General features: G+C 41.7%; 1 long non-coding RNA gene and 1 pseudogene across 1 annotated transcript in view; both read left to right on the top strand.

Annotated features, from left to right (window-relative positions):
• The window catches only part of LOC108592679 (uncharacterized), a 130654-nt gene that overhangs the window by 63601 nt on the left and 42951 nt on the right, over window positions 1-24102 (top strand). The window lies entirely within an intron of this gene.
• Window positions 19014-20165, top strand: LOC100390523 (farnesyl pyrophosphate synthase pseudogene; annotated as a pseudogene).

Below are 24102 nucleotides of genomic sequence, written 5' to 3' on the forward strand. Positions count from 1 at the left end.
TTTTACTTGGGGTTCATTACATAGAAGTGCTTGATTAAATCATTGGCCATGTGATCTAACAAACTATGTTGCTGGGAGGTCCAGTGGGCCCAAAGTCCCAATCCTCTAATCACATGATTGGTCTCTCTGGTGACAAGCCCCCATCCTGAAGCTATCTAGGTGCCCACCAAGAGTCGCCTCATCACCATAACGGACACTCCTGCCACTCAGTATATTGGTTTGCTAGGGCTGCCATAACAAACTACCACTGGATGACTTCACCAATAGAAAATTATTTTCTCATGATTCTGGAAGCTACATGTCAGAGAACAAAAGGGTATGGAAAATATTGGTTTCTTCCAAGGCCTCTCTTTTCGGCTTCAGACGTCGTTTCTCCCTGTGGTTTTATTTGGTCTTCCCTTTGTGTATGTCTGTGTCCTAATTTCCTCCTGCTATAAAGACACCAATCCTATTGAATTGGCACCCATTCTAATGACCTCATTTATTTCATTAACCTCTTGAAAGACCCTGTCTCCAAATAGAGTCACATTATCAGGTACTGGTTAGGACTTCAACACATGAATTTGGTGGTGGTGGGGAAGAGGGGAATAACACCGGGGAAATGATAAGGGTTTGCAAAGCTCTGTGCCAGAAACCCAGACAAAGGCAGGATATCAGTTTCATTATTCCACAGTATTCTTCACATATTCCATCTCCTTCAGAGAAACACCCTTACATTTGGCCCCTAACGACCTGCTTGAGATGAATGCAAACCGAGTGGTTGTGTTTCTCTGCCTAGGAAGAGGTGAGGCAGGTCACCTTTCTGGAGGTGACACGTTGCCTGCTCCCATAACTCATATTCTGAAGCCCCTGAGAAGCATCACATCGAATTCTGTGAACAGGCCCATATTAGAGGTGGCTGAAGGGGGACTCCTTTGTTTCAGAATCCTCTTTCTGCTGTTCATTTCTCTACATCTTGGCATTTAAACATCCTTTCTCCCAACCCAGGCTTTCTCTCCTCCGCACTATTTAAATAAAGGTTCAGGAATGATCTTGTTCCTATTTAATCTGAGCATTCATTTAAATCAGCATGTTACCTCTCCCTAAGATGTTTGTACTAAAATCTTATTTTCTTACTTCCTTGTTCTTTTGAAGTTACTCCTAGGTGAAGCTCTTGTGTGTAAGGTTTGTGCTCCCTACAAGGGAAGTGATAGATAATAGTAGGATTTCATTTTCTCCCATCAGAAGTTATTTTGAAGCTGAACCTATCAACTGTAGGATTGAAAAACTCCTTCAATTCATTTCAGTTTTTTTTTAGTATACTCATACCATGCCAGACTACAAATGCGATTCTTTCTATAGAAAATGCGTCCATGTTGTTTGTTACAAACTCTGGAAAACCTTAGTTAGGGCTTGCCTTCTCTTCAGCTGTTGACACTTTTGATTCCTAAGGGCAGACAGCTTATTGGGAAACAGCAGTGAGGAGGAGGCAGGAAATGGAGTTGGGTGTGGGGCTGTTCTCTTATTAGTCTCCCAGGGTGAGACGGGCAGCTGAGCTTCACTTAAAGAGCGTCACAGGCTTACTTCCTTTTACAACTGGAAGGGGAGAAAGACACACACACTCCCCAGTGTGTGGGGTCTAAGTAGTAAAATAAATGTAGGAATACAACATTGAATACGGGTAATAAACATATACTTAAATATATAAGATCCTAGAGGGAAAGGGGTAAACTAGGCCTAAATGCAAATTTAGTTTATTAATTCTGATTTAATTATTTGAAGGAATAATTTTTTTTTTTTTTTGAGACAGAGTTTCGCTCTTGTTACCCAGGCTGGAGTGCAATGGCAGGATCTCGGCTCACCACAACCTCCATCTCCTGGGTTCAGGCAATTCTCCTGCCTCAGCCTCCTGAGTAGCTGGGATTACAGGCATGCACCACCATGCCCAGCTAATTTTTTGTATTTTTTTTTTGTTTTTAGTAGAGATGGGGTTTCACCATGTTGACCAGGATGGTCTCGATCTCTTGACCTCGTGATCCACCCACCTCGGCCTCCCAAAGTGCTGGGATTACAGGCATGAGCCACCACGCCCGGCCTGAAGGAATAATTTTATCCTGATGCTAATTCAGAAACATGGCAGCCTAGGACATTAACCCAGGGTCTCTTTCATATAACATTTTGAGAACACAGAGAAAGAAGCCAGATTATTTTTCTTTTGCATGAGTTCATTTTTTTCCACCTACTTCAACAAATATTTATAAAGAGAATTCTACATGCCAAGCACCTGGTAAAAATAAGCTGTCTTGTTTAAAGTAGATGGTCTAGAAGTTATTGAAGAAATTCTCTCTCATCATAGGAAGTGAGTGTTTTGTTAGTTTTAAGGATCTGAGTCATTATCTAGAGGAGATAAGTCATGTACTTCTGTCCTCATTTGTGAAATCAGATGTTTTTTCTAGATGATCTTCCACTTTTTTCCAATTCTAAAATTCTAGGGATCTGTGTTCTCTGCCACGATTTCTATACCCCAGAGAATGAAGTTCAAATACAATCGATGCTTATGAGGTAGAAATCTTTCCCAACTGAAAAACTCGTAAAACGAGTGAACCTGAGTTTTCACTATTGCACTGAGTTGTAACATGCTGGTCTTAGGCAGCATCTTAGATCAGGCAGTAGCTGGTCATAGTTAACATTTCTTAATATAGATATCAAGACTTTTGGTCATTTCCACAAGATCATGGAGAGGGCTAGTCTTAGGACGGCTGTCTTCTCCAAACAACTCTTATGTCTGCCATGAGACCAGAAATGCCATAATGAGAAAGGTATTTCTGTTGCTGAAGCCTTGGCCTCTATACAGCCCATACTACGATATGAATAACAGACTAGAAGTTTCTGGCTTTTCCATTGAATCAGTGAGGATGTTTCTGGCTCTAAGTAACAAAATACCCAATGAAGAGTGACTTAACCAGCAAAGCATTTATTTTCTCACCGAGTGCCAGAATTGGTTAATTGGATTCCAGGTCAATTTCTTTCATATTTATTGGCTTTCCCTTCATGGGCACAAAAGTGAAGTCTGCTACAAGCATTGTGCCCTCCCATGACAGTGTCCAAAGAAAGAAAGGACAGTTTGTCCCCATGCAACTATTTTTTTTTTTTTTGAGACGGGGTTTCGCTCTTGTTACCCAGGCTGGAGTGCAATGGCCCGATCTCGGCTCACCGCAACCTCCACCTCCTGGGTTCAGGCAATTCTCCTGCCTCAGCCTCCTGAGTAGCTGGGATTACAGGCATGCACCACCATGCCCAGCTAATTTTTTGTATTTTTAGTAGAGATGGGGTTTCACCATGTTGGCCAGGATGGTCTCGATCTCTTGACCTCGGGATCCACCCGCCTCGGCCTCCCAAAGTGCTGATATTACAGGCTTGAGCCACTGCGCACAGCCGCAACTCTTTTTTTTAATTTTTTTAACTTTTATTTAAGTTCAGGGGTACAATTTAAGTTCAGGGATACAAGTGCAGGTTTGTAACATAAGTAAACTTTTGTCATGGGTGTTTGTTGTACAGATTATTTCATCACCTAAGTATTAAGCCCAGTACCCATTACTTGTTTTTCTTGATCTTATCCCTCCTCCCACCCTCTACCCTCCAAAAGGCCCCCATGTGTGTTGGTCCCCTCTATGTGTCTATGTGTTCTCCTAATTTAGCTCCCACTTATAAGTGAGAACATGTGGTATTTGGTTTTCTGTTCATGTGTTAGTTTGCTAAGGATGATGTCCTCTAGCTCCATCCATGTTGCAGCAAAGGATATGAACTTGTTCTTTTTTTTTTTTTCTCAAAACCAACATTTTATTAGAATTTTCCATACTTCTAGAGCAGTCTAAAAGTACTTGATAGTAAAAACTATAGAAGGGAATAAATTATTATTATTATATATAGATATATTATTGCAATTTAGGTTCTGGGGTACATGTAAAGAACATGCAGGATTGTTGCATAGGTACATACATGAAAATGTGGTTTGCTGTCTCCATCCTCATCGCCTATATCTGGCATTTCTCCCCATGTTATCCCTCCCCAACTCCCTACCCCCCACCGTCCCTCCCCTAGTCCCCCACAACAGACATCAGTGTGTGATGTTCCCCTCCTTGTGTCCATGTGTTCTCATTGTTCAACACCTGCCTATGAGTGAGTACATGTGGTGTTAAACTTTCTGTCCTTGTGTCAGTTTGCTGAGAATGATGGTTTCCAGGTTCATCCATGTCCCTACAAAGGACACGAACTCATCATTTTCATGGCTGCATAGTATTCCATGGTGTATATGTGCCACGTTTTCCCTGTAGAGTCTATCATCAGTGGGCATTTGAGTTGGTTCCAAGTCTTTGCTATTGCAAACAGTGCTGCAGTGAACATAGGTGTGCATGTGTCCTTATAACAGAATGATTTATAATCCTTTGGATATATACCCAGTAATGGGATTGCTGGGTCAAATGGAATTTCTGTTTCTAGGTCCTTGAGGAATTGCCACACTGTCTTCCACACTGGTTGAACTAATTTACACTCCCACCAACAGTGTAAAAGTGTTCCTATTTCTCCACATCCTCTCCAGCATCTGTTGTCTCCAGATTTTTTAATGATCGCCATTCTATTTGACATGAGATGGTATCTCAATGTGGTTTTGATTTGTATTTCTCTAATGACCAGTGATGATGAGCATTTTTTCATATGTTTATTGACCTCATATATGTCTTTTTTGTTAAGTGTCTGTTCATATCCTTTGCCCACTTTTGAATGGGCTTGTTTGTTTTTTTCTACTAAATCTATTTTAGTTCTTTGTAGATTTTGAATATAAGTCCTTTGTCAAATTGGTAGATTGCAAAAATTTTTTCCCATTCTGTTGGTTGCTGGTTTACTCTAACGATTGTTTGTTTTGCTGTGCAGAAGCTCCGGAGTTTAATTAGATCCCATTTGTCTATTTTGGCTTCTGTTGCCAATGCTTTTGGTGTTTTAGTCATGAAGTCCTTGCCTATGCCTATGTCCTGAATGGTTTTGACTAGGTTTTCTTCTAGGGTTTTTATGGTGTTAGGTCTTATGTTTAAGTCTTTATTCCATCTGGAGTTAATTTTAGTGTAAGATGTCAGGAAGGGGTCCGGTTTCTGCTTTCTGCACATGGCTAATCAGTTTTCCCAACACCATTTATTAAACAGGAATCCTTTCCTCATTGCTTGTTTTTGTCAGGTTTGTCAAAGATCAGTTGGTTGTAGATGTGTGGTGTTGCCTCTTAGGCCTCTGTTCTGTTCCTTAGGCCTCTGTTTTGGTACCAGTACCATGCTGTTTTGATTATTATAGCCTTTTAGTATAGTTTGAAATCAGGTAGTGTGATGCCTCCAGCTTTGTTCTTTTTGCTTAGAATTGGCTTGGATATGTGGACTCTCTTTTGGTTCCATATGATGTTTAAAGTTTTTTTTTGCAGTTACATGAAGAAGGTCATTGGTAGCTTGATGGGGATAGCATTGAATCTATAAATTACTTTGGGCAGTATGGCCATATTCGTGATACTGATTCTTCCTAACCACGAGCATGGAATGTTTCTCCATCTGTTTGTGTCCTCTCTTATTTCCTTGAGCAGCGATTTGTAGTTCTCCTTGAAGAGGTCCTTTACATCCTTTGTTAGTTGTATTTCTAGGTATTTTATTCTGTTTGTAGCAATTGTGAATGGCAGTTCATTCTTGATTTGGCTCTCTTTAAGTCTGTTATTGGTGTATAGGAATGCTTGTGTCTTTTGCACATTGATTTTGTATCCTGAGACTTTCCTGAATTTGCTTATTAATTTAAGGAGATTTTGGGCTGAGACGATAGGGTCTTCTAAATATACAATCATGTCGTCTGCAAATTGAGACAATTTGACTTCCTCCTTTCTTAATTGAATACCCTTTATTTCTTTTTCTTGCCTCGTTGCTCTGGCTAGAACTTCCCATACTATATTGAATAGGAGTGGTGACAGAGGGCATCCTTGTCTAGTGCCAGATTTCAAAGGGAATGCTTCCAGTTTTTGCCCATTCAGTATGATATTGTCTGTTGGTTTGTCATAAATAACTTTTATTATTTTTGAGATACATTCCATCAATACCGAGTTTATTGAGAGATTTTAACATAAAGGACTGTTGAATTTTGTCGAAGGCATTCTCTGCATCTATTGAGATAATCTTGTGGGTTTTGTCTTTGGTTCTGTTTATGTGGTAGATTATGTTTATAGACTTGTGTATGTTGAACCAGGCTTGCATCCCTGGGATGAATCCTACTTGATCATGATAAATAAGCTTTTTGATGTGCCGTTGTAATCAGTTTGCCAGTATTTTATTGAAGATTTTTGCATGTATGTTCATCATGGATATTGGCCTGAAGTTTTCTTTTCTTGCTGAGTCTCTGCAAGGTTTTGGTGTCAGGATAATAATGGTCTCATAAAATGATTTGAGAAGGATTCCCTCTTTTTGTATTGTTTGGAATAGTTTCAGAAGGAGTGGTACCAGCTCCTCTTTGTACGTCTGGTAGAATTCGGCTGTGAACCTATCTGGACCTGGGCTTTTTTTGGTTGGTAGGCTATTAATTCCTGCCTCCACTTCAGCCATTGTTATTGGTCTATTCGGGGTTTCGATTTCTTCCTGGTTTAGGCTTGGGAGAGTGTAAGTGTCCAGGACTTTATCCATTTCTTCCAGGTTTACTGGTTTATGTGCATAGAGTTGTTTGTAGTAATCTCTGATGGTGGTCTGTATTTCTGTGGAATCTGTGGTGATATCCCCTTTATCGTTTTTTATTGCATTTATTTGATTAGTCTCTCTTTTCTTTTTTATTAATCTGGCTAATGGTCTATGTATTTTGTTGATGTTTTCAAAAAACCAGCTCCTAGATTTATTGATTTTTTGAAAGTTATTTTTGTGTCTCTATCTCCTTCAGTTCTGCTCTGATCTTAGTCATTTCTTTTCTTTTTTTTTTGAGACGGAGTTTCGCTCTTGTTTCCCAGGCTGGAGTGCAATGGCCCGATCTCGGCTCACCGCAACCTCCGCCTCCTGGGTTCAGGCAATTCTCTTGCCTCAGTCTCCTGAATAGCTGGGATTACAGGCACGCACCACCATGCCCAGCTAATTTTTTGTATTTCTAGTAGAGACGGGATTTCACCATGTTGCCCAGGATGGTCTCGATCTCTTGACCTCGTGATCCACCTGCCTCAGCCTCCCAAAGTGCTGGGATTACAGGCTTAAGACTCCACGCCTGGCCAATCTTAGTTATTTCTTGTCTTCTGCTTGCTTTTGAGTTATCTTGATCTTGCTCCTCTAGTTCTTTTAATTTTGATGATAGGGTGTTAATTTTAGATCTTTCCTTGCTTCTCATATGGGCATTTAATGCCATAAATTTTCTTCTAGACACTGCTTTAAATGTGTCCCAGAGATTCTGGTACTTAGTGTTTTTGTTCTCGTTGGTTTCAAAGAACATCTTTATTTATGCCTTCATTTCATTGTTTATCCAGTCAATGTTCAAGAGTCAGTTGTTCAGTTTCCATGAAGTTGTGTGGTTCTGAGTTAGTTTCTGAATCCTGAGTTCTAATTTGATTGCACTGGGTCTGATAGACTGTTATGATTTCCCTTCTTTTGCATTTGCTGAGGAGTGATTTACTTCTAATTGCGTGGTCAATTTTAGAGTAGGTGTGATGTGGTGCTGAGAAGAATGTATATTCTGTGGATTTGGGGTGGAGAGTTCTGTAAATGTCTATTAGGTTTGCTTGGTCCAAGTCCGAGTTCAAGTCCTAGATATCCTTGTTCATTTTCTGTCTGGTTGATCTGTCTAATATTGACAGTGGAATGTTAAAGTCTCCCACTATTATTGTGTGGGAGTCTGAGTCTCTTTGTAGATCATTAAGAACTTGCTTTATGTATCTGGGTGCTCCCTATTGGGTGCTTACATATTTAGGATGGTTAGCTCTTGTTGCATTAATCCTTTTACCATTATGTAATGCCCTTCTTTGTCTCTTTTGATCTTTGTTGGTTTAAAGTCGGTTTTATCAGAGACTAGGATTGCAACTCCTGCTTTTTTTTTGCTCTCCATTTGCTTGGTAAATCTTCCTTCATCCCTTTATGTTGAGCCTATGTGTGTCCTTGCATGTGAGATGGGTTTCCTGGATATAGCACACTGGTGGATTTTGACATTTTTTCCAATTTGCCAGTCTGTGTCTTTTGATTGGGGCATTTAGCCTGTTTACATTTAAGGTTAATATTGTTATGTGTGAATTTGATCCTTCCATTTTGATGCTAGCTGGCTGTTTTGCTCATTAGTTGTTGCAGTTTGTTCATTGTGTCAATGCTTTTTTTTTTGGGGGGGGGAGGAAGGCAGGAAGGAAGGGAAGAAGGACCGTAGGGAGGAAGGAAGGGATGAAGGAAGGAAGGAAGGGAGGAAGCGGGGAGGGAGGGAGGGAGGGAGGGAAGGGAAGAAAGGAAACCAAGCAATGAAAGAGACATTGCCAACCTGGATCTAGAGGTTTACAAGTTGATTTCTTTTTTTTTTGAGAGAAGGAAAGAAAAAAAATAATAAGTAAGGGAGAGGAAGAAAGAGGAAGAGAAGGAGGGAGAGTAAATGGAAATATTGCTTTATTTAAAAAAAAATTGGGTATTAATAATGGCCAATCAATGTTTCATTTAAACTAATGGGTAGGTGTGATGTGGTATTGACAAGAATGTATATTTTGTGTATTTGAAGTGGAGAGCTCTATAAATATTTATTAAGTTTACTTGTTCTGGATCTGAGTTCGAGTCCTTGATATCCTTATTAATTTTCTGTCTCATTGAATCTAAGTCTCCTATCTGGGTGTTAGGATCGTTAGCTCTTGTTGTTGCATTGATCCTTTTACCACTATATCTTTGTTGCTTTAAAATCTATTTTATCCGATACAAGAATTGCAACTCCTGCTTTTTATTTATTTATTATTTATTTTTGCTCTCCATCTGGTTGGTAAATATTTCTCCATCCCTTTGTTTTGAGTCTTTGTGTATCCTTGCATGTGAAACAGGTCTGGATGTAACATGCCGTTGGGTTTTGGCTGTGTCTTTTGATTGGGAATTCAGTCAATTTAAATTTAGGGTTACTGCCATTTGATGTTGACTGGCTGTTTTATCCATTTGTTGGTGTAAATTCTTCTTTATGTTGGTGCTCTTTACTTTTTGGTGTATTTTTAGAAAGGCTAATACTGGTTGTTTCTTTCTGTGTGTAATGCTTCTTTCAGAAGCTCTTGTAAAGCAGGCCTGGTGGTAATAAAATCTCTGAGTTCTTGCTTGTTCATAAAAGATTTTATTTTTCCTTCAGTTGTGAAGCTTAGTTTGGCTGGATATGAAATTCTGGGCTGAGGGTTCTGTTCTTTGAGGATGTTGAATATTGGCCCCCACTCTCTTCTGGCCTGTAGAGTTTCTGCCGAGAGATCTGCTGTAAGTCTGATAGGCTTGCCTTTGTGGGTTATCTGACCTTTCTCTCTGGCTGCCCTTAGTACCCTCTCCTTCGTTTCAACCCTGGTGAATCTAACGATTATGTGCCTTGGGGTTGCTCTTCTTGAGGAATATCTTTGTGGTGTTCTCTGTATTACCTGGGGTTGAATGTTGACCTGCTTTGCTAGTTTAGGAAAATTTTCCTGAATAATATCCTGAAGGGTATTTTCCAGCCTGGATTCATTCTCTCCGCCGCATTCAGGTACACCTATCAAACGTAAATTTGGTCTTTTCACATAGTCCCACATTTCTTGGAGAATTTGCTCATTCCTTTTTATCCTTTTTTCTCTAATCTTTTCTTCACGTTTTATTTCATTAAGTTGGACTTTGACCTCTGATATCCCTTCTTCTGCTTGAACAATTCGAGTGTTTAAACCTGTGCATACTTCTCGGAGTTCCTGTATTGTATTCTCCAGTTCCATTAATTCACTCATACTCCTCTCTAAGTTGTCTATTCTTGATAGGATTTCATCAAACCTTTTTTCAAAGTTCCTAGTTTCTTTACGTTGGGCTACAACATGTTCTTTTAACTCACCGAAGTTTGTTATTATCCATTCCTTGAAGAGTGATGCTGTCATCAGGAGGCGCTCGTTCTCCATCAAGCCTTGTTCCATTGTTGATGTGGAGCTGTGATCAGCTTTAGAGGGAGAGGCGTTCTGACTTTGAGTACTCTCAGCTTTTTTACGCTGGTTTCTTCCCGTCATTGTAAATTTATCCTCCTGTTGTCTTTGAAATTACCAACTTTCAGATTAGGTCTCTTGAGTGGACGTCCAGGTTGTTAGTTCCCAGGGCCAGAGCAGCGGCGTTAAAACTGATGGTGCTTTTCTGCCCAGGATTCTCCTGTCGGGCTTCCTTCTTGTTTCCGTAGTAGGCGACTCTGCCTTCCCGGGGCTCCAAACCTCGTTCAGAAGGGGAACCGGTCCCTGGTCCCGTTTACTCTACGCCGAGCGCTGCCGCGCCAAGGTGCCGGCGGAACTGCTGTACCCACCACGAGAGTCGCGCTGGTGACTTGTGTGTTTCCACCACTGGGGGATCTTCTGCTCCATGAGCGACCAGACTTTGTCTGAAAGTGTGGTGTCCTCTAGTTCTCCGCGCCTTCCCTGAGAGCTGCAATACCAGGATGTTAGCGATCGGCCATCTTGGATGTTCTCCTTCTGTGTCAATGCTTTTTACCATTTGTTATGTTTTTGAAGTGGCTCGTACTGGTGTTCCTTTCTATGTTTAGTATTTCTTTCAGGAGCTCTTGTAAAGTAGGCCTGTTGGTGATTAAATCTCTGAGCAATTGCTTGTTCATAAAGGATTTTATTTCTCCTTCACTTATGAAGCTTAGTTTGACTGGATATGAAATTCTAGGCTGAACATTCTTTTCTTTAAGAATGTTGAGAGAACGATCCAAGATGGCTGATAGCTAACATCCCGGGATTGCAGCTTTCAGGGAAGGCGCGGAGAACTAGAGGACACCACACTTTCAGACAAAGTCTGGTCGCTCACGGAGCAGAAGATCCCCCAGTGGTGGAAACACACGAGTCGCCAGCGCGACTCTCGTGTTCGGCACAGCGGTTCTGCCGGCACCTTGACGCGGCGCTCAGCGCAGAGAAAACGGGAAGGTTCCCCTTCTGAACGAGGTTTGGAGCCCCGGGAAGGCAGAGTCGCCTACTACGGAAACAAGAAGGAAGCCCGACAGGAGAATCCTGGGCAGAAAAGCACCATCAGTTTTAACGCCGCTGCTCTGGCCCTGGGAACTAACAACCTGGACGTCCACTCAAGAGACCTAATCTGAAAGTTGGTAATTTCAAAGACAACAGGAGGATAAATTTACAATGACGGGAAGAAACCAGCGTAAAAAAGCTGAGAGTACTCAAAGTCAGAACGCCTCTCCCTCTAAAGATGATCACAGCTCCACATCAACAATGGAACAAGGCTTGATGGAGAACGAGCGCCTCCTGATGACAGCATCACTCTTCAAGGAATGGATAATAACAAACTTCGGTGAGTTAAAAGAACATGTTGTAGCCCAACGTAAAGAAACTAGGAACTTTGAAAAAAGGTTTGATGAAATCCTATCGAGAATAGACAACTTAGAGAGGAGTATGAGTGAATTAATGGAACTGGAGAATACAATACAGGAACTCCGAGAAGTATGCACAGGTTTAAACACTCGAATTGTTCAAGCAGAAGAAGGGATATCAGAGGTCAAAGTCCAACTTAATGAAATAAAACGTGAAGAAAAGATTAGAGAAAAAAGGATAAAAAGGAATGAGCAAATTCTCCAAGAAATGTGGGACTATGTGAAAAGACCAAATTTACGTTTGATAGGTGTACCTGAATGCGGCGGAGAGAATGAATCCAGGCTGGAAAATACCCTTCAGGATATTATTCAGGAAAATTTTCCTAAACTAGCAAAGCAGGTCAACATTCAACCCCAGGTAATACAGAGAACACCACAAAGATATTCCTCAAGAAGAGCAACCCCAAGGCACATAATCGTTAGATTAACCAGAGTTGAAACGAAGGAGAGGGTACTAAGGGCAGCCAGAGAGAAAGGTCGGATAACCCACAAAGGCAAGCCTATCAGACTTACAGCAGATCTCTCGGCAGAAACTCTACAGGCCAGAAGAGAGTGGGGGCCAATATTCAACATCCTCAAAGAACAGAACCCTCAGCCCAGAATTTCATATCCAGCCAACTAAGCTTCACAACTGAAGGAAAAATAAAATCTTTTATGAACAAGCAAGAACTCAGAGATTTTATTACCACCAGGCCTGCTTTACAAGAGCTTCTGAAAGAAGCATTACACACAGAAAGAAACAACCAGTATTAGCCTTTCTAAAAATACACCAAAAAGTAAAGAGCACCAACATAAAGAAGAATTTACACCAACAAATGGATAAAACAGCCAGTTAACATCAAATGGCAGTAACCCTAAATTTAAATTGACTGAATTCCCAATCAAAAGACACAGCCAAAACCCAACGGCATGTTACATCCAGACCTGTTTCACATGCAAGGATACACAAAGACTCAAAACAAAGGGATGGAGAAATATTTACCAACCAGATGGAGAGCAAAAATAAATAATAAATAAATAAAAAGCAGGAGTTGCAATTCTTGTATCGGATAAAATAGATTTTAAAGCAACAAAGATATAGTGGTAAAAGGATCAATGCAACAACAAGAGCTAACGATCCTAACACCCAGATAGGAGACTTAGATTCAATGAGACAGAAAATTAATAAGGATATCAAGGACTCGAACTCAGATCCAGAACAAGTAAACTTAATAAATATTTATAGAGCTCTCCACTTCAAATACACAAAATATACATTCTTGTCAATACCACATCACACCTACCCATTAGTTTAAATGAAACATTGATTGGCCATTATTAATACCCAATTTTTTTAAAAATAAAGCAATATTTCCATTTACTCTCCCTCCTTCTCTTCCTCTTTCTTTCTCTCCCTTACTTATTATTTTTTTTCCTTCCTTCTCTCAAAAAAAAAAAGAAATCAACTTGTAAACCTCTAGATCCAGGTTGGCAATGTCTCTTTCATTGCTTGATTTCCTTTCTTCCCTTCCCTCCCTCCCTCCCTCCCTCCCTCCCCGCTCCTCCCTTTCTTCCTTCATTCATCCCTTCCTTCCTCCCTACCGTCCTTATTCCCTTCCTTTCTGCCTTCCTCCCCCGCCAAAAAAAAAAAAAAAAAAAGAATGTTGAATATTGGCCCCCACTCTCTTCTAGCTCGTAGGGTTTCTGTGGATAGATCCTCTGTGAGTCCAATGGGCTCCCCTTTGTGGGTAACCTGACCTTTCTCTCTGGCTGCCCTTAGGATATTTTGCTTCATTTCAACCCTGGTGAATCTAACGATTATGTGCCTTGGGGTTGCTCTTCTTGAGGAATATCTTTGTGGTATTCTCTGTTTTCCCTGGACTTGAATATTGGCTTGCCTTGCTAGGTTGGGGAAGTTCTCCTGGACAATATCCTGAAGAGTGTTTTCCAGCTTGGATTCATTCTCTCCGTCACATTCAGGTACACCTATCAAACATAGATTAGGTCTTTTCACATAATCCCATATTTCTTGAAGGCATTCTTCATTTCTTTTTACTCTTTTTTCTCCTATCTTGCCTTCTCATTTTATTTCATTGGGTTGATCTCCAATCTCTGATATCCTTTCTTTTGCTTGGTCGATTCAGCTGTTGAAACTTGTGCATGCTTCACGAAGTTCTCATGTTGTGTTTTTCAGCTCCATCAATTCACTTATATTCCTCTCTAAGTTGTTTATTGTCATTAGCATTTTTTGAACATTTTTTCAAGGCTTTTATTTTCTTTGAATTGGGTTAGAACATGATCTTCCAGCTCAGAGAAGTTTGTTATTAGCGAACTTCTGAAGCCTGTTTCTGTCAATTCATCCGACTCATTCTCCATCCAGCCTTGTTCCCTTGCTGGTGAGGAGGTGTGATCCCTTGAAGGAGGAAGGGCATTCTGGTTTTGGGTATTTTCATCTTTTTTGCGCTGGTTTCTTTCCATCTTTATAGATTTATCTACCTGTGGTCTTTGTGGTTGGTGACTTTCAGATGGGGTCTCTGAGTGGACATCTGTTTTGTTGCTGATGAAGTTATTCTTTTCTGTTTTTTAGTTTTCCTTCTATCAGTCAGGCCCCTCTGCTGTTGGACTGCTGGAGGTCCACTCCAGACTCTGCTTGCCTGGGGATCACCTGCAGCACCTGCAGAACAGTAAGGGTTGCTGCCAGTTCCTTCTTCTGTTATCTTTGTTCCAAAAGGATATCCACCAGATGTCAGCCTGAGCTCTCCTTTATGAAGTGTCTCTTTGGTTATATGGGGGTTGAGGAGCTGCTTGAGGAGACAGTCTGTCCCTTATAGGAGCTCAAGTGCTGAGCTGTGAGCTCCATTGTTCTTTTCAGAGCTGCTGGGCAGGTACATTTAAGTCTGCTGCAGCAGAACTCATAACCAGCTTTGTTTCCCAGGTGCTCTGTCCCAGGAAGGTAGGGCTTTATTTGTAAGTTCCTGTCATTCTGCTGCCTTTTTTCAGAGGTGCCCTGCCCAGCGAGGAGGTAGCCTAGTCACAGTCTGCCAGCAGAGGCATTGCTGAGTTGTGGTGGGCTCTGCCTAGCTGCTATGTGAACTTCCTTGCAGTTTTGTTTATAGGGATATAGTTAGAACTGCCTTGGTAATGGTGGTCTGCCTCGGTAATGGCAGACTGTCTCTGTAATGGCGGACTACCTTGGTAATGGCGATTGCCTCGGTGATGGCGGATTGCCTCAGTAATGGCGGACTGCCTCAGTAATGGCAGACTGCCTCAGTAATGGTGGACTGCCTCGGTAATGGCGGACTTCCCGGTAATGGCAGACTGCCTTGGTAATGCTGGACTGCCTTGGTAGTGGTGGACTGCCTCAGTAATGGCAGACACCCTCTCCCCACAGAGCTGGATCATCCCAGGTCCAGCTGTGCTTGCTGTAAAACTCTCAATCCAGAGCATTTTAGATTGCTGGTCTTTGTGGAGGTGGGCCCCGCTAAGTCAGATCACCTGGATCCCTGTTTCAGCTCCCTTTTTTTTCAGTTTCATGGGTGGCTCTCTCTCCCAGGCATTCCAGGTGCCAGTTGAAACAGCGCCCGGATTTTTGTGAGTTTTTGTGTGAAAACCCGCTGTGCTGGCTGAAACAGCTGCACTGGAGACTCATGGCGCTTTTCCGCCCAGGAATCTCCTGGTCTGTGGGCAGTAAAAATTCATTTGGAAAGGCAGTGATCACTTACCCTCTGCATTTTCGCAGGGAACTGCAGTCCAGAGCTGTTCCTATTTGGCCATCTTGGTTCCTCCTCCAAAACAGGAGGACTCAGACAGGATGGTGGCAGTCCTCAGTGGTCTGAAGAAGGGGAAGCAGAAAGAGGCACTGAGGCCCAGCGTTCTGCCTGGAGAAAGCAGAAGCTGGCAGCTACACAGAATACAGCATGTTCAGAGGCCTCCCACTTCTGACTATTCTTGCTGGTGGAACAGCAGCTGCACTGCATCACTGAGGGGCTGTGGCAGGGTGGAATCCATGGCACTGCTAGTGCTGGAGGGCAATGGAAAGGCTCAGACTAGGGACTGCTCTCAACTTTTTGAATTTATTCTTTTTTATGGCTGCATAGTATTCCATGGTGTAGTGTACATTTTCTTTATCCAGTGTGTCACTGATGGGCATTTAGGTTGATTCCATATCTTTGCTATTGTAAATAGTGCTGCAATGAACATACATGTGCATGTGTCTTTATGGTAGAATGATTTATATTCCTTTGGATATATACCCAGTACTGGGATTGCTGGGTCAAATGGTATTTCTGTCTTTAAGTCTTTGAGGAATTGCTACATTGTCTTCCACAATGGCTGAACTAATTTACACTCCCATCAACAGTGTATAAACATTCCTTTTTCTCTACAACCTTAGTAGCATCTGTTATTTTTTGAGTTTTTAATAATGGCCATGTTGACTGACATGCCACTCTTTTTATTAGAAAAGAAGCCCTTCCTTGAAGTCTCCTGCAGACTTCCTTTTATTGACTGGTAAGTACTATGGCAGATTTCTGAGCCCAGAACCATGGGGGCATTTGTTAAGCACAGAGGGAGTGGTAGGAATACATCGAGGAGGCAGTCAATCATGTTTGCCTCATCTTTTGTGGCCAAAATCTTGAGAGCAGATATAATTGGAAGTAAGGGTTTGGAAGGTATTTTGTCCTTATGTATAGATGTATGGGGTTCCCTCTTCTTCACGCTTTTAACACACTACTCTAATTTTCAGGGGTCCTGGCTAGCCATAGGTAAAGTTGAAGTTCAGCCTGTGGATGGTGTGATGTAAAAGCAAGGGACAGGGAGCCATATGGAGGGAACTGGACCCAGGGAGGCCAGGTAGAGGTTGGGAATAAGGCTGAGGCTAATGCTGAGAAGGGCTGCAAGCCAATCTATGTGATTCTTGCTGAACATCCAGGATATTTTTAATAGATTCTTGTGAAAGCCTGGACCAGATTGCAACTCCACTGACATATAACACATCTATAGAATATTTCATCTCAGATAATTAACCAGAAAGTATGTAATTATCTTAATTCTCTGATCTATTGCCCAGGGGTGGATGATCCAGATACAAATAATGGTCTTTTGACTTCTGATGTTGATCTTGCTCTCTTGGGATTAGAGATCAGCAGAATGGGTGCCATTCTATTTAAAAACATATTTTAGCATTACTGTAACAGGTAATTAACTTGCTCATATAATTTGGTCAAGTTCAGTCAAATGTTTGACTTAAAGGCATCGTGCAGGTTAGCCTAAGAGTGCTTTAATGAGAGCATAAGCATTCCAGAATGAAAGGTTGGAAGGATTAAATGAGATATCAGGAGAGGCTGCTTAGCATATTTCCTGGTGCATAGTGGAAACTCAGTAAGTATTAGTTTCCTTCTCCCATCTGGATGTTTTTCCTAATTACTGTTTCCCAAACATCTCAGCAAAATTGTCTCCCCTTCTATTTTGGAGCTTCCCTTATTCCCCATTCAAAAGAACAGGAAGCATATAACCAATATTCTAAGACAAGGTCATATAAAACAGAAACATAGAGGGAAAGGAATGTTTCCGTTATCATGCACTGAACACATACAATACACGTGTCAGGGATTCCAAGATGAATTAAGGCCCACCTTCCTATCTGAAGAGAGGTCACAGTCTAGAGCATGAGAACCAGGGAGAACTAATCTGAGGACAGAAACTGCACAGGGTACAGCTGAGCACTTAGAAGGAGCACCTAACTTACACTCGTGGGGTGGCAAGAAAGGCACATCAGGGACATTTTCCCTGAGGAAATGATCCCTAGTAGCCCTACCTGCCCCTCTGGATACCTGGTGACCCAAAAGGGAGGCTAAAATAGAAGATATCTATTTTTCTAGGAGTCTTGAAAATGTAAAATCCACAACTATAAAAACCCTAGAAGAAAATCTAGGCAATATCACTGAGGACATAGGTACAGGTAAAGATTTCATTATGAAAATGTCAAAAGAAATTGCAACAAAAGCAAAAACTGACAAATGACATCTAATAAAACTATCAGCAAAAGAAACTATCATGAGAGTGAACAGACATCATACAGAATGGGAGAAAATTTTTACAATCTATCCATCTGACAAGGTCTAATATCCAGAATCTATATGGAACTTAAACAAATTTACAAGAAAAGAAACAAACGACCCCATTAAAAAGCAGGCAAAGGACACAAACAGATACTTCTCAAAAGAAGACATTTATGCGGCCAACAATCATATAAAAAAACCTCAACATCACTGATCGTTAGAGAAATGCAAATCAGAACCACAATGAGATACTATCCAATGTGAGTCAGACGGTGATCATTAAAAAGTCAAGAAATAACAGCTTATGGTGAGGCTGTGGAGAAATAGGAATGTTTTTACACTGTTGGTGGGAATGTAAATGAGTTCGACATTTGTGGAAGACAGTGGTTATTCCTCAAAGTCCTAAAAACAAAAACACCATTTGACCCAGCAATCCCATTACTAGGTATATAACCAAAGGAATATAAATCATTCTATCATAAAGATACCTGCATGTGTATGTTCATTGCAGCACTATTCACAGCAGCAAAGACATTGAATCAATCTAAATGCCCATCAATGATAGAGTAGATAAAGAAAATGTGGTACATATACACCATGGAATACTATGCAGCCATAAAAAGGAACAAGATCATGTCCTTTGCAGAGACATAAATGGAGCTGGAAGCCATTATCCTCAGCAAACTAACACAGGAACAGAAAACCAAACACCACCACATGTTCTCACTCATAAGTGGGAGGTCTTCCACTTATGCATGAACACAGGAAGGGGAACCACATACACTGAGGTGCTGAGATTCACTCGGGGTGGTTGGCAAAATATTAGGGAAAATTACAGATTAATCTCAAAGCTTTGAAAGGCCGAAAGGTTTTACTGGGACAGGCTGAAGGCAGCCAGTCCATTACATCAGGATTAGCACCTGAGACACTGATCACCACCTGTGGAGGTTTGTCCTGCAGACCCTGACTTAAAGATGAATAAATAAATGTACTTTTATACCTATTTCAGCGATTCAAGTGGGCTACAGATGGTTGTTGGCTGCTTTTAGAGGGTGACTGCAGCCAATAGACCAAGACCCTTGTCCCATCCTTACATTTATTCAGTAAAGATTTTATAACAGAGGTTTTAAGTCTGTTATGGGTTGTTAGGTACAGCAAACCACCATGGCACACATTTACCTATGTAACAAACCTGCACATCCTTCATGTGTATCCTAGAACTTAAAATAAAATAAAATTTTTAAAAATAAACAAAAAAAAAACAAAAAAAGAGACACAAAGAGTTGCCATTATAAATTTACTTAAATAAATGTCTATAGAATGTATATTGAAACACTCTGCCTATAGAGTATATATTCTATACATTTTGTCTATAAAATATATATCAAAAAGCTTTTAGGGTTACCTCAGTAATTATTATATGAGTTCCTGAATTTACTGAAAACATATGGGGAGCAGGAACTGGCATCCAGGAACAGAGCCCTTTGCTCCTTCCTCAGAATGAATGGAGACCAGAAACCAGATGTTTATGCCCAAGAAAAGCAGTATTTCATTCAGCACTTCTCCCAGATCATTAGGGTGCTGACTGTGGATGAGATGGGGCACCCAGAGACAGGAGATGCTATTGCCTGGCTCAAGGAGGTCCTGGAGTACAATGCCATTGGAGGCAAATATCACCGGGGTTTGACGGTGCTAGTAGCATTCTGGGAGCTGATGGAGCCAAGGAAACAGGATGCTGACAGTCTCCAGCGGGCCCTGACTGTGGGCTGGTGTGTGGAATTGCTGCAAGCTTTCTTCCTGGTGACAGATGACATCATGGATTCATCCCTCACCCACCAGGGACAGATCTGCTGATATCAGAAGCCAGGCATGGGTTTGGATGCCATCAATGATGCTATCCTTCTGGAAGTATGTATCTACTGCCTGCTGAAGCTCTACTGCTGGGAGCAGCCCTATTACCTGAACCTGACTGAGCTCTTCCTGCAGATTTCCTATCAGACTGAGACTGGGCAGACCCTGGACCTCATCACAGCCCCCCAGGGCAATGTGGATCTTGGCAGATTCACTGAAAAGGGGTACGAATCTACTGTCAAGTACAAGATGGAGTTCTACTCCTTCCACCTTCCTGTAGCTGCAGCCATGTACATGGCAGGAATTGATGGCGAGAAGGAGCATGCCAATGCCAAGAAGATCCTGCTGGAGAATTGAGAGTTCTTTCAGATTCAGGATGATTACCTTGACCTCTTTGGGGACCCCAGTGTGACCAGCAAAGTTGGCACTGACATCCAGGACAACAAATGAAGCTGACTGCTGGTTCAGTGTCTGCAATGGGCCACTCCGGAACAGTACCAGATCCTCAAGGAAACTTACGGGCAGAAGGAAGCTGAGAAGGTGGCCTGGGTGAAGGCATTATATGAGGAGCTGGATCTGCCAGCCGTGTTCTCGCAATGTGAGGAAGACAGTTACAGCCACATTATGGGTCTCTCTGAACAGTATGCAGCGCCCCTGCCCCCAGCTATCTTTCGGGGCTTGTGCACAAAAATCTACACGTAGAACAAGTGACCTAGAGACTGCAAGGGCGGGGAGAGGAGGCTATCAATAAATAAATTACTATGTAAAAAATAGATATATATGGTAAAGCCATTTAATGTGTCAATTGTATAGAACTATATGTTAATAAAGCAGAAAAGTTCTTGCCAATGTCTGTCTTCATTTTATCACAATGCTGTCTGCTATCATGTTCAGTTGGTTGTATTTTCTAAATTAAATTGAGGTTAATGTCCTCTGATGAACTTATTCATCAGTATAGGCTTAGAGGATCTCAAATGCTTTGAGAGAAATTAACACTAACAACTCGGCTTCAAAACTCTTAGATGATGTATACAGGGCTGTTTTGGAACATCTGACTATTTCAAGCGCGGAAATGATGTACATTGTCCTTACATAAGCAACATGAGTCAGATAAATGACAGGAGGACTGGGAAGTGGCTGCAGAGGCTTTCATAGTACCTGGAGACCTGCAGAGAGAGATGCCCTTGCCAAAGTTCTGTTAGTTTCCTCCTTCTCATTCCTGTGATACCTGGCCAGCACCCAAAATGCAAGCCATCTGAACTGCATTTTGGGTTTTGAAATGAATGCATTTTGAACTGGAAGAGTACATCATCCTCTCATGTACTCCTATTCCTATGTTGTTTGTGCGATTTAGCCCCTGACTCACCGTCCCACTGCTTTGCTTTCTGCCATCCTTTCCAGTGTGACCTCTGGAATCCCATTCAGTTGTAAACTCCCCACCCCCACATACTTGTCACAGAACATTTCCTCTACTTCCACATCTTAACTGAAACCCAGCTCTTCCCCACGACAAGGTTCTCAAATAGAAGTTGCTCTTTCTTGCAGGTCCCATCGACGAAAGAGCTGGGTGGGAACAGCAGGGTCCTCTTAGCTTCCCTCTGCTACTTTGCATTTTTCCACAGTTACTTGCTTACAAAACCACCTTGTTCATATACCCACACTGACACACAATATAATAATAAATAGAATTATGAGAGCAAATAAATTCCAATTCCAGGACTGTCTCTGCTATATAAAAAGGGGTATATATGGTTGTCTTAAGTGGATTTCTTTCCAGGGTTCACACAGTGTTCATTGCTGAATTCCAAGGTAGGCGAATGTGGGAGTCAAACTGCCTTACCTATCATTTGTGATCTTGGACAAGTAACTTAATCTTTCTTAACTTCACATAGGGGTTTTACAAAAAATAAATGAGGTACTATATGCAAAGCACTTAGCACAATGCTTGGCAGTCAGTACTGCATACATGATAATTGTTGTCATATCTTCATGTTATTTCTCACATGTATTATGGCTTCCTAATTGGTCATGTTCATTATTTCTGCCCTTCCTCTTCCCCCAGGACATTCTCCATGTAGCAGGTAGAAAGTAAAAAATTCAAACCAGATTATGTCACTCTCCTGTATAAGTCTCTTTCCCACCACTGCTTTTTCATTACACTGAGGATAAAGCCAAACCCAAACACCTTGCCACGTTGTACATGGAAGGCCTTGCCTGCCTTATGACCGCCCTTCCTTTGCCTGCACTCCTCGCCGTGCCCAGTCCTGCTGGCCTGCTGGCTGCTCCTAGAACTCCCCACTCTTGTTGCTGCCTTACCACTGTTGACCCTGTTTGTCTGCATCTGAAATGATCTGCTCCTGATTTCTGCAGAGTCGATTTCTTCATATCATTTATATCTCAGCTTAAATGGCATCTCCTGAGTCTTCCCCGAACACCCAATCAAGTGGCACACCTGGCAGTTATCAGTGCATTAGCCAGTTTTAGTTTCTTCATGGCACAGACTCTCTGTGCATTTACTGGATTTCATGTTTGCACTGGCGGATGATCCTCCTGATGGCACACCTTTTGTGTCTTGTTTAGCACTAATTCCCAATGCCTAGAGAAGAGAGTGCACATAGTGTTAGGAACTCGAGAAGTATTTGTAGAATGAGCAAATGATTGATTGAATGGGCTTATTAATTGCACCCTATTCAAAGAAAGTCCAGGTTGCTTCCAGAGTTCAAAGTGCTTTGGTTGAGAAAAGGCCCAGAGTGCTAACAATGAAATTTGGAACCATTAGATATGGCCTGCCAATTTCTGAGCTGATTTGCTTTATACTTAGGAATCACAGATTGAATGGCATTTCTCTGGGACTTGTGGGGTCTTGAAAATCTCAAAGGGGGGCCACAGCTTCAAGGGACATCAAAATGACTACATCAAGAAGCAAAGCAGAGGCACTGCGTGGCAAACACAATCAATGAAGAGCCATATAAACCGCCCTTGAGAGAAAAGGGGAGGGGTGACGGTCTGCTCCCATTCTTCCTGTGCACGCTTCTGACATAAGCGTCACTTGTAAGTCACTTGAGGAGCACTCGCTGCTCTTTCAGAAGCCTAGGGTCCTTTGCTTCCCAAGGTAGCCATTCCTTTCCTTCTCAAATTCAATTAAATCAGCCCTAATGAGTGGCTGCACACAATGAGAGTTTTTGTTTACATAACACAGGGAATAATAATGAGCCAACATCAATTAGGATTGTTATGGCAAATCAGAAAAATAGATTCGCAGCCTCGACAGCAGGCAGATTTCTGCTTTGAGACACCAAGTCTCACAGACCTGAAGCTCAAGCTCCCTCTTGCAGAGAGAGCGGCTGTGGTCTTTGTTCATCACTGTGAAGCAGACGTTTCAGATCCAGAGTACCACTAAGTTTTTCCTTTGTTCTTCTACTGGCTTGTTTCAATTTAGCCAATCATGATTCACTATTTTTCCGGCTGTCGCCACTACCAAGTTTTCTGAATAAACACAGGCAACCAAGTTTTAACCACACTGACACAATACTGCTTTTTTTTTTTTTTAATTCTGTAGGCAAAGGGCCATGGCAGTAGTCAGAGGGTTTGACAGGCAGATCATATTTATCCTTTGATCGTCTGTCATTTTGTTAGAAGAAAGCATATGCCATCCTTTGCTCTGTTTTTAAAATAGATTCAGAGGAAGTGAGGAATTAATCTTAACCTTAAACACATTGAGCCCAGTATTTCCTATCCAACTGTAGAATGCACTATCTAGTTTCCTACAGCTCGCCTTGCTAAGTTTAGGTTCTATGGCCCAGCTGTTAAGAAGGAATAGAAGTGGGAGGAGAGCAGTGCTTTGGATGGACAAGGCATTACACCGACCATTATCAATCCTGGCTTATTTCCTCATTCCTCCATCCCCCACTCCCCACAGTGACAGAACCAAGTAAGACCAGAGTCGCTGACCCTTGTGATTTTTCGGACATTTGTTTCAAAATGGAATTGGCACGAGTCTCTTTCTCACTGTGTTCTACTTTGGCATTTTCTGCTGTGCTTTGAACACTGAAAATTAACCCATCAACAGTGCATATCTTGACCATCCCAGTACCCTCTAGAAAAGTAAAGTTTCACCTTATCTTTAAAGTATTGTTGCCAAGAAAAGAAGCTGGGTATCATCCACTCACCTCCTCCCCACAGCAGGTGGAGCAGCAAGAGCTGCAGGAGGAACAGCATTTGGAGAATTTATCTTTTAAGATTCTTCTTCATTAGATTAGCACTACTCACATGACTGATTTGCAGAAAATTCAGTCAACATTCTTCAGCTTTTAAAGACAATTAAACATTAGCTATTGCAGATGGTGGACACTTAGAGGCCATGTGTCTTCATCTTGACATGCTCAGTGCTGAACACCCTGACCTGGCTCGTAAGGAGAATTCAATACATGCTTCTTGAATCGAACTTACGTTAGTATTGAAGTCCCCTTCCCAGTGCATTTCAGTGGAAGGGTTGCTCCTGCTCTGCTTTTTTCACCCTCTTCAGCCTGCTGCCTACTCATTTCCTATGCCCCTTGCCTGGACACCACCCTTCCTCTGCCAGAGCAAGCTTCTGCTTTCCACATAAGCACAAAGAGAATCAGAGCACACTTGGCTATATCTACATGAT

Source organism: Callithrix jacchus, chromosome 7 (genome assembly GCF_049354715.1).
Source record: "Callithrix jacchus isolate 240 chromosome 7, calJac240_pri, whole genome shotgun sequence".
NCBI classification, from domain to species: domain Eukaryota; kingdom Metazoa; phylum Chordata; class Mammalia; order Primates; family Cebidae; genus Callithrix; species Callithrix jacchus.